Here is an 11,358-nt window from a genome sequence, read left to right as displayed (position 1 = left end):
CGATTTCTGAAATCTCACTCCCTGACAGGAAATGTGCTGCAGAATGAGTTCTGTTTCACTCAGAGAAATAATTCAAACGGTTTTAGAAACTAGAGAGTGTTTTCTATCCAATAGTAATAATAATATGCATATTGTACGAGCAAGAATTGAGTACGAGGCAGTTTAATTTGGAAACGAAATTATTACAAAGTGCAAATAGCACCCCCTATTGCCAAGAGGTTTTAAATGGCCCCACACACTGCGGCCTCAGCTTCCGGCAGGGCAGGCAGAGGGGCAGGTTTCGGGTCGAGAGCCAGACCCTGTCCCCTGGTGCGAACACAGGGGCCTCACTGCGGTGGCGGTCAGCGCTCTTCTTCTGCCGTTCACTGGCCTGCCTGAGAGAGTCCTGGACTGCCCGCCAGGTCTCCCTAGAGCGCTGTACCCACTCCTCCACCGCAGGAGCTTCGGTCTGGCTCTGATGCCACGGAGCCAGGACCGGCTGGTACCCCAGTACGCATTCAAATGGCGACATGTTAGTTGAGGAATGGCGGAGTGAGTTCTGGGCCAACTCTGCCCACGGGACGTACCTCGCCCATTCTCCTGGCCGGTCCTGGCAATACGACCTCAGAAACCTACCCACTTCCTGGTTCACTCTTTCCACCTGCCCATTACTTTCGGGGTGATACCCAGAGGTAAGGCTGACCGAGACCCCCAGACGCTCCATAAACGCCCTCCACACCCGGGACGTGAACTGGGGACCTCGATCAGATACGATGTCCTCCGGCACCCCGTAGTGCCGGAAGACATGGGTAAATAGAGCCTCCGCAGTCTGTAGGGCCGTAGGGAGACCAGGCAATGGAAGGAGACGACAGGACTTAGAAAACCGATCCACAACGACCAGAACGGTAGTGTTCCCCTGAGACGGGGGAAGATCAGTCAGGAAATCTACCGATAGATGAGACCATGGCCGTTGTGGAACCGGGAGGGGTTGTAACTTCCCTCTCGGCAGGTGCCTAGGAGCCTTACTCTGTGCGCATACCGAGCAGGAAGAGACATAGAGTCTCACGTCCTTAGCCAAGGTGGGCCACCAGTATTTCCCCCTAAGACCCCGCACTGTCCTCTCAATCCCCGGATGACCCGAAGAAGGTAGTGTATGAGCCCACCGAATCAATCGATCACGAACACCAAGCGGTACGTACCTAAGGCCAGTCGGACACTGGGACGGCACAGGTTCTACCCTCAACGCCCGCTCGATGTCCGCGTCCACCTCCCATACCACCGGGGCCACCAGACAAGAGGCTGGAAGGATGGGAGTCGGATCGATGGGCCGGTCATCCGTGTCATAGAGACGAGACAGCGCGTCAGCCTTAGTGTTGAGGGAACCTGGTCGGTAAGAGATCGTAAATCTAAAACGAGTAAAGAACATGGCCCACCTAGCTTGACGCGGATTCAGTCTCTTCGCCTCTCGGATATACTCCAGATTGCGGTGGTCAGTCCAGATGAGGAAAGGGTATTTAGCCCCCTCAAGCCAGTGTCTCCACACCTTCAGGGCTTTTACCATAGCTAGTAACTCCCGGTCCCCCACATCATAGTTCCGCTCCGCCGGACCCAGCTTCTTAGAAAAGAAAGCACAGGGACGGAGCTTCGGTGGCGTGCCCGAGCGCTGTGATAGCACGGCTCCAACACCAGCCTCGGACGCATCCACCTCCACTATGAACGCTAACGAAGGGTCCGGATGCGCCAACACGGGAGCCTCAGTAAACCTTGCCTTCAACTGGTTGAAGGCTCCATCTGCCTCGGCCGACCACCGTAGACGCACCGGCCCCCCCTTCAGCAGTGAGGTAATGGGCGCCGCCACTTGGCCAAAACCCCGGATAAACCTCCGGTAGTAATTGGCAAACCCTAAAAACCGCTGCACCTCCTTTACCGTGGTCGGAGTCGGCCAATTACGCACGGCGTTAACGCGGTCACACTCCATCACCACCCCCGAGGTGGAAATGCGATAACCCAGGAAGGAAACGGCTGGTTTGGAGAACACACATTTCTCAGCCTTGACGTATAGGTCATGCTCCAGCAGTCGCCCAAGCACCCTGCGCACCAGGGAGACATGCGTGGCAGTGTGGCAGAATAGATCAAGATGTCATCAATATGTACTACCACACCCTGCCCCTGCAAGTCCCTGAGAATCTCATCTACAAAGGATTGGAAGACGGCTGGAGCATTCTTCAACCCATACGGCATGACGAGGTACTCATAGTGGCCTGATGTGGTACTAAACGCTGTTTTCCACTCGTTTCCTCCCCTGATTTGAAAAGTCATAGACAATTGATCAATAATATAGTAATACTCCGGGATGCTGGCCCTCTAGGCAGAGTTGCAAAGAAAAAGTGTTGTGGCAATTTTCTGTATTACCAAATGAGGAGAGTTACAAACCACACACCAGTCAGAGTTATACTTAAACGTAATCTTTAATGAGCTTTAAGCTTTAGCCTTTGACTTTCAACAATTCACTATCTATAATGTATTTTTGAGAGACCCAACATAATGGCAACTGAGATCTTTTATAGCAAAGATCCAGCCCCCTAGTCGACATAAGAAACCACAGATAATAGGAACTGTTTACAAAGAAATACTTTTACTGGAGAGAGGAGTATCCCATAGCCAGATAGCATTCGCTATAAATTATTGTTCAGTTTGGTCTCTAAGACGAGGTTCTAATCTCGTTCCTGGTACTTCATAGCACAGAACTATTACCTCATCCAATGGCATAACTCAATTGTCAACTCTAGATACCCCCATCTCAAGTAAACCCCCTCTTGACCCCACTCCTGTACAAGCTCACTGAGGGGAGTGACTTTCCCACAGACATTGTGGAGATAAGTAATTGGTTCCCCCTTAATCACGCCATCCCTTCACATGGTTTAACAGATACATTCACATATGAAGACAATGTTCTATCCTGTCCTCTTCCCTTTCTGATATTCTGCATAGCACCAGAGACATGTAAAAGACAAGCCTGACCTCTCCCCTCTCTGGGCCCCAAATGACTGAGCCCCAGCTGAGGGAAGAAATGCAACTGCCAACACTAGAGTCTATTAGAAATACATTCTAATAAAAAGTATATCACATAAGAATATTATGCAGATATGACATCTTAATTACTTATATTACCCAACTAATTCTGATTCATCCACCACAAAAGCCATATCTCAGACTGGCCAATAAAAATAAAAAACTAAGATGGGCAAAAGAACACAGACACTGGACAGAGGAACTCTGCCTAGAAGGCCAGCATCCCGGAGACGCCTCTTCACTGTTGACGTTGAGACTGGTGTTTTGCGGGTACTATTTAATGAAGCTGACAGTTGAGGACTTGTGAGGCGTCTGTTTCTCAAACTAGACACTCTAATGTACGAATGTACCTCTTGCTCAGTTGTGCACCGGGGCCTCCCACTCCTCTTTCTATTCTGGTTAGAGCCAGTTTGCGCTGTTCTGTGAAGGGAGTAGTACACAGCGTTGTATGAGATCTTCAGTTTCTTGGCAATTTCTCCCATGGAATAGCCGCAATTTCTCAGAAAAATAATAGACTGACGAGTTTCAGAAGAAAGGTCTTTGTTTCTAGCCATTTTGAGCCTGTAATTGAACCCACAAATACTGATGCTCCAGATACTCAACTAGTCTAAAGAAGGCCAGGTTATTGCTTCTTTAATGAGCACAACAGTTTTCAGCTGTTCTAACATAATTGCAAAAGGGTTATCTAATGATCAATTAGCCTTTTAAAATGATAAACTTGGATTAGCTAACACAATGTGCCATTGGAACACAGGAGTGATGGTTGCTGATAATGTGTCTCTGTACGCCTATGTAGATATTCCATAAAAAAATCTGCCATTTCCAGCTACAATAGTCAATTACAACATTAATTGTCTACACTGTATTTCTTATCATTTTGATGTTATTTTAATGAACAAAAAATGTGCTTTTCTTTCAAAAACTTGGACATTTCTAAGTGACCCCAAACTTTTGAATGGTACCGTATATTTACAAAAATATATTTATGGGGGATTGGAAATGATGCAGACAATTACATTGATAGAAGCCACAATCTATCTGCAATATTACATCTGATCTACCCGCACCCCCCCAAAACAAAGATGTCTAAAGGCTGCAGCCCAATAGCGCCCCCAGCTCCTGACCAGATGTCCCATAGACATACTGTACATTGTGGAAGTGAGAGATTTTCTAGGTCTTATATTAGACTTACAGTAATACCCATTGCTGTAAGTGAGGTATTGTGTTATATGACCATCAGTATTGTATGAACATGCCCATGCTTTCCCAGCTGCCCATGGATACCATGCATATCTCTGGCTATTGATGTGGTGAGGAAATCACAAGTTAAGCAGGTGATGATGTGTGGTCAAGAGAAGACAAGAAAGGTCAAAACCTTTTCAGATTCCGAAGCCTCAGCATCATAAGTAGGCTATTGTGACCTGACCAGCAAAAACTACATTGGCTATAATAAGGGCTTAGGGGCCAGATTTATTCCTGTTCAGGTTACATGGCCACAGGAAACTCCTTGTCCTAAACATAACCCTAACCCTAGCTTCATGTCCACATGCCAGTTCAACACTAACCCTAACACTTACCCTAATCCTAACCCTTACCCTAGCTTGATATCCACAGCCAGGTTCAACCCTAACCCTAGACTCAACTCGGTTTGGTTTGCATTAAATTGTGTGACTTATTCTATTTCTGTACATTTGTGCAGCTATATATGTTGAAGGGTCTGAGACTAGAAAAAATGCTTTAATTGAGAAGTAGACTTTGGTCTGAAGCCAAAAACGAAAGAAAATTCATATGTGCACCTCAATGCCTACTTCACCCATGCTCTACCAAGGTTTTCCAGCAAACAGCTTTGACCTACTACAGAAGCTATGTTGGTATATTGTACTTCAAACAACGCGTAGGCACGTTGCTTAGGATTCAAACCTTCTCAAACAGCCTAATTCATACTCTCAGAGGAGGTGCTGCCACAATAATGTGATTTGTACTGCATACAAGGTAAGGTATTGGACTCTTCACACACCACACTAAGACATTAACCCATTCCACTACCATTTCAAGCTTTTTTTATTATATGAAATCAAGCTTTGCTTATATACTTACAAGACCATCAGGCTTAATTTAGTAAGTAGTTTTGTCTTGTAGTAATGTGGTGCCTGCTTGTATTTCCTTAATGATTTATTTTAGCAATACATTTCAAAATATTTGATGATATATTTTTGGGGTCAGTAGTTGCCCAACATAACAACAGGTGGTGGAGTGTTAAACGCAGTCACTCAAATAGAGCATGTCTGCGTTCCTGATTTCTGTCATCGTTAGCTTACCTGTGTAAAATTGACATAAGCCCAGAACAACATGTATTATCAATTGCTGTGCTGATCAATGGCAGTTCATTACCTCTGAATATGTAGTCCAAAGTTATGTTCGTATTTGTATTTATTTTCGCAATAAAGATGGTGACGCTACAATTACAATTGTGTGCTTATGGTTATCTGAGCGCTCTGGAGCAGGTTTTCACCAAGGATCTCTCTGTACTTTCCTCCATTCATCTTTCCCTCGATACTGACTAGTCTCCCAGTCCCTGCCGCTGTAAAAACATCCCCACAGCATGTTGCTGCCACCACCATGCTTCACCATAGGGATGGTGCCAGGTTTCCTCCAGACGTGACTCTTGATATTCAGGCCAAAGTGTTATATCTTGGTTTCATCAGACCGGAGAATCTTGTTTTTCAAGGTCTGAGAGGCTCCATGTAGGCTGTCATGTGCCTTTTACTGAGGAGTGGCAGAGATGGTTGTCTTTCTGGAAGGTTCTCCCATCTCAACAGAGGAACTCTGGAGCTCTGTCAGAGTGACTATCGGGTTCTTGGTCACCTCCCTGACCAAAGGCCCTTCTCCCCCTATTGCTCAGTTTGGTTGGGCGGCAAGCTCTAGGAAGAGTCTTGGTGGTTCCAAACATCTTCTATTGAAGAATGATGGAGGCCACTGTGTTCTTGGGGACCTTCAATGCTGCAGACATTTTTTGGTACCCTTCCCAAGATCTGTGCCTCGACACAATCCTGTCTTGGAGCTCAATTCCTTCGACCTCATGGCTTGGTTTTTGCTCTGACATGCACTGTCAACTGTGGGACCTTGTATAGACAGGTGTGTGCCTTTCCAAATCATATCCAATTAATTGAATTTACCACAGGTGGACTCCAATCAAGTTGTAGAAACATCTCAAGGATGATCAATGGAAACAGGATGCATCTAAGCTCAATTTCTCAATGTCTAATAGCAAAGGGTCTGAATACTTATGTAAATAAGGTTTTTCTGTTTTTATTTTTAATAGATTTGCAAAAATGGCTCTAAACCTGCTTTTGCTTTGTCGTTATGGGATGTTGTGTGTAGATTGTTGAGTTTTGAGTTTTTATTTAATCCATTTTAGAGTAAGGCTGTAACATAACAAAATGTGGAAAAAGTCAAGGGGTCTAAATACTTTCCGAATGCACTGTATGTTGGTAACCAGTCTATAATAGCAATAAAGCACCTCAGGTTTCGTGATATATGGCCAATATACCACAGCTAAGGGCTGTATCCAGTCATGCGTTAGGTAAGAACAGCCATTAGCCACACCACCTTTGGCCTTATTGCTTGAATATAATATAACGCAACAGTAAATTAAAAAACCTGACATTCTACAGTATGATTTTATGGATAGTAGCATTCACTGACTGCACACAAAATGTTAACATCAGACTGAAGTCCATTCACAGACTAATCTCATTGATTTTCCACATCTGATCAATGCAGCAGCCTAGTCAGACGCCAATTAACCATCACTAGTCACCATGGTGTCCAAGGTTCACTGATGATGACAATAACAATCAGAAGCTGAGGAGCAAATATATACCATGTTAAGTACTGTTCCTAGAAACGTTGCATCTAAGAGGCACTATATTTATTTAGAAACTGCATTGCTCCGTTTTTAGGAATGTGAACTTGAGATGGTTGTTTCAAAACTGTAGAGAAACTGTACCAAAAGATGGTGGTTGGAATGTGTAATTGTGTCTGACCTGTGCTTCATGTTATGTCAAACTGTAATTCAAACTCCCTTCACCAAATAAATATCACATATCTTTTCCACAATTACTCAGTAATGACTGAGTAAGTTAAATCAGTGGAGAGGAGGGTAGGGTTTTTCTTCCATTAAAAGTTAAAATTGTACAGAGTGTCTTTGAGTTAACATTTCGGACTGCTCCAGACTCTGGGTTACTATAGCAACTCGAGAGCTTTCTTTTCAGGAACCGCCTCATCTCTGACTGTGATCAAGTACTGTATGTCATCATTTCTTCACATCTCAAACATTAATATACCACCTGGTATATAGAGAGACTGGAATAACTACAGTTAATGAGAACATTGCCATGGTGTGGGATTACATGAAAGTTCAGCTATATAATGGTAGGATGACTTTGGAAACAAGAGTTGCACCCTTGCACCTATAAAATAAAATAATATACAATTCAGCTTATTGATATTGCATTTAGAGGGTTAGGTAGAGCTCAAAGTACTGGAACAATGCAATAATGACCTTATTACCAACCATCTTTCCTCCCAGCATGATGTCTTCCCAGCTGGGCTTCAGAGGAAGTGGAGACCAGGGCTCATTTGTCGTCTACTAATTACACTTATCATGATGTTGGACCACCCATATGACCAAAAAAAATACTTAAAAATGAACTTGATGTTAAACTGGGTCATAGTAAAAAGGGTAGTGGGTGTGTCATATAGTCCACTATCAAGGTTCTATAGAAGGGGACTATACGGGGCCTCCCGGGTGGCTGCGCCACCAGAGTCTCTGGGTTCGCGCCCAGGCTCTGTCGCAGCCGGCCGCGACCGGGAGGTGCGTGGGGCGACGCACAATTGGCATAGCGTCGCCCGGGTTAGGGAGGGTTTGGCCGGTAGGGATATCCTTGTCTCATCGCGCTCCAGCGACTCCTGTGGCGGGCCGGGCGCAGTGCGCGCTAACCAAGGGGGCCAGGTACACGGTGTTTCCTCCGACACATTGGTGCGGCTGGCTTCCGGGTTGGAGGCGCGCTGTGTTAAGAAGCAGTGCGGCTTGGTTGGGTTGTGCTTCGGAGGACGCATGGCTTTCGACCTTCGTCTCTCCCGAGCCCGTACGGGAGTTGTAGCGATGAGACAAGATAGTAATTACTAGCGATTGGATACCACGAAAATTGGGGAGAAAATGGGAGAAAATTAAAAAATATATATATATATAAAAAAAAAGAAGGGGACTATAGAACTAGATAGAGATAGAGACACAGTATGTATGTATGTTTGTATTTATGTATGCATCTCTATCTCTATGATACTAGAGACATTCATTAGATTCAAGGACTCCAACCCAAGGAACCATAGTATTGTCCACTATCAGGTTTATAAAGGAGGTACTACACTTAGAGATTCAAAAAGATTTGACAGATAATACAGATAATATGCATCTATCACTTAGATACCAGAAACACTCATTAAATTCAAGGACTCCAACCCTTGATATTCTGCACAAGGCTTCTCTCCCTCTGTGCTGAGAGTCAGACCCTGCCAGACACTGTCATCTATTATCTATTGTCATCTATTATCTGGGTCCAAGCATCTGAGAGCCTTTCATCTTTACTTTACATCTCCCCGCTTGTTTATCTCTGGACTGGAGTTAGATACTTACCAGTTTAAATAAGCTTTTATCTGATTCCCTGTCATAGAGTTGTACATGTTTCACCACCATGGACAGCTCCCCAACTCTCTATACCTTCAACAGGGTAATAGTGATGATCAGTCTGGCTGTACAACTGTAAGCAGTTCAGGTGTTATCCTATGGTTCACCGTATCCATATTATCTTACTACCTTGTTGATTTTTTACTTTGAAAAAATAAGTATGAAATAAAATAATAGGCACTGAAAGCTTTGTAATTGGTTTTTGTTAAATATTTGGTAAGTGTGTTTATGGGAAATTAAAAGGATTATCAGAATTCTGTGTTGCATAATACAATGTTGGTATCTACACATTACATTTTAGTAATTTAGCATATGCTCTTATCCAGTGTGACTTACAATTAGTGCATTTATCTTAAGATAGATAACTAGGTGAGACAAAATACAACATCACAATTGTATCAGATATATTTTCCCTTAACAAAGTATTTATCAGCAAAGTCAGTGCTAATAGGAAAAGACAAGTGGCTTTTTTAAATGTATTTTCTTTAAATCTAAAACACAAATTAGCTTTCATCATGATCATGATTAGGTAAAACATTGTAAAGTTGGACCTGTAGTTGAGCAGGTTGAGAGATTCAAGTTCCCTGGTGTCCACATCACCAACAAACTGTCATGGTCCTAACACACCAAAACAGTGCCCTCTCGTGAAGAGGACACGACAACGTCTATTCAGGAGACTGAAAAGATTTGGCATGGGTCCTCAGATCCTCAAAAAGTTCTACAGCTGCACCATCGAGAGCATCTTGATTGGTTGCATCACCGCCTGGTTTGGCAACTGCTCAACCTCTGACCGCAAGGCACTACAGAGGGTAGTGGGTACGGCCTAGTACATCACTTGAGCCAAGCTTCCTGTCATCCAAGACCTCGGCAAGTGGTGCAGGAGCGCTAAGTCTAGGTCCAAAAGGCCTCTTCACAGCTTCTACCCCCAATCCATAAGACTCCTGAAAAAGCTAACCCCCCCACATTTTTACACTGTTACTACTCTCTGTTTATTATCTATAAAGAGTCACTTTACCTCTACCTACATGTACATACAACCTCAATTACATCGACTAACCTGTGCCCGTGCACATTGACTCTGTACTGGTACCCCCTGTATATACAGTTGAAGTCAGAAGTTTACATACACCTTAGCCAAATACATTTAAACTCAGTTTTTCACAATTCCTGACATTTATTCCTAGTACAAATTCCCTGTCGTAGGTCAATTAGGATCACCACTTTATTTTAAGAATATGAAATGTCAGAACAATAGTAGAGAGAATGATTTATTTCAGCTTTTATTAGTTTCATCACATTCCCAGTGGGTCAGAAGTTTGCATACACTCAATTCGTATTTGATAGCATTGCCTTTAAATTGTTTAACTTGGGTCAAACGTTTCGGGTAGCTTTCCACAAGCTTCCCACAATAAGTTGGGTGAATTTTGGCCCATTCCTCCTGACAGAGCTGGTGTAACTGAGTCAGGTTTGTAGGCCTCCTTGCTCGCACATGCTTTTTCAGTTCTGCCCACACATTGAGGTCAGGGCTTTGTGATGACAACTCCAATACCTTGACTTTGTTGTCCTTAAGCCATTTTGCCACAACTTTGGAAGTATGCTTGGGGTCATTGTCCGTTTGGAAGACCCATTTGCGACCAAGCTTTAAAATCCTGACTGATGTCTTGAGATGTTGTTTCAATATATCCACATAATTTTCCTACCTCATGATGCCATCTATTTTGTGAAGTGCACCAGTCCCACCTGCAGCAAAGCACCCACACAACATGAAACTGCCACCACCGTGCTTCATGGTTGGGATGGTGTTCTTCGGCTTGCAAGCCTCCCCCTTTTTCCTCCAAACATTACGCTGGTCATTATGGCCAAACAGTTCTATTTTTGTTTAATCAGATCAGAGGACATTTCTCCAAAAAGTCAGATCTTTGTCCCCATGTGCAGTTGCAAACCGTAGTCTGGCTTTTTTATGGCGGTTTTGGAGCAGTGGCTTCTTCCTTGCTGAGCGGCCTTTCAGGTTATGTCAATATAGGGCTTGTTTTAATGTGGATATAGATACTTTTGTACCTATTACCTCCAGCATCTTCACAAGGTCCTTTGCTGTTGTTCTGGGATTGATTTGCACTTTTCGCACCAAAGTATGTTCATCTCTAGGAGACAGAACGCATCTCGTTCCTGAGCGGTATGGCTGCTGCGTGGTCCCATGGTGTTTATACTTGCGTACTATTGTTTGTATAGATGAACGTGGTACTTCAGGCGTTTGGAAATTGCTCCCAAGGATAAACCAGAGAATCTTGTCATAGACACGTGTGTGGTGCATGGTAAATGACCTGTCTCTGTTCCTCTGGGGAATCCTCATAGTTCTGTTAATCTGTTCTCCACCGTAGTGTCTGGTACTGTAGGTAGGTCTGTCCTCAAAGAGAGGAGCAGAGCCACACAGTTATACTAGAGAGGAGCTCTGCACTACAGTACATCCTTTTCCTTACCCTACTCCCTAACGCCCACCCCAACCCCAGATAGTTCCCTCTGCTCTTTCCTCTCCTCCCTTCGGATATCTTGTCACCCCC

Source organism: Salvelinus namaycush, chromosome 20 (genome assembly GCF_016432855.1).
Source record: "Salvelinus namaycush isolate Seneca chromosome 20, SaNama_1.0, whole genome shotgun sequence".
NCBI lineage: Eukaryota > Metazoa > Chordata > Actinopteri > Salmoniformes > Salmonidae > Salvelinus > Salvelinus namaycush.
The sequence above is the reverse complement of the archived record's forward strand: the minus strand, read 5'-3'. Positions refer to the sequence as shown.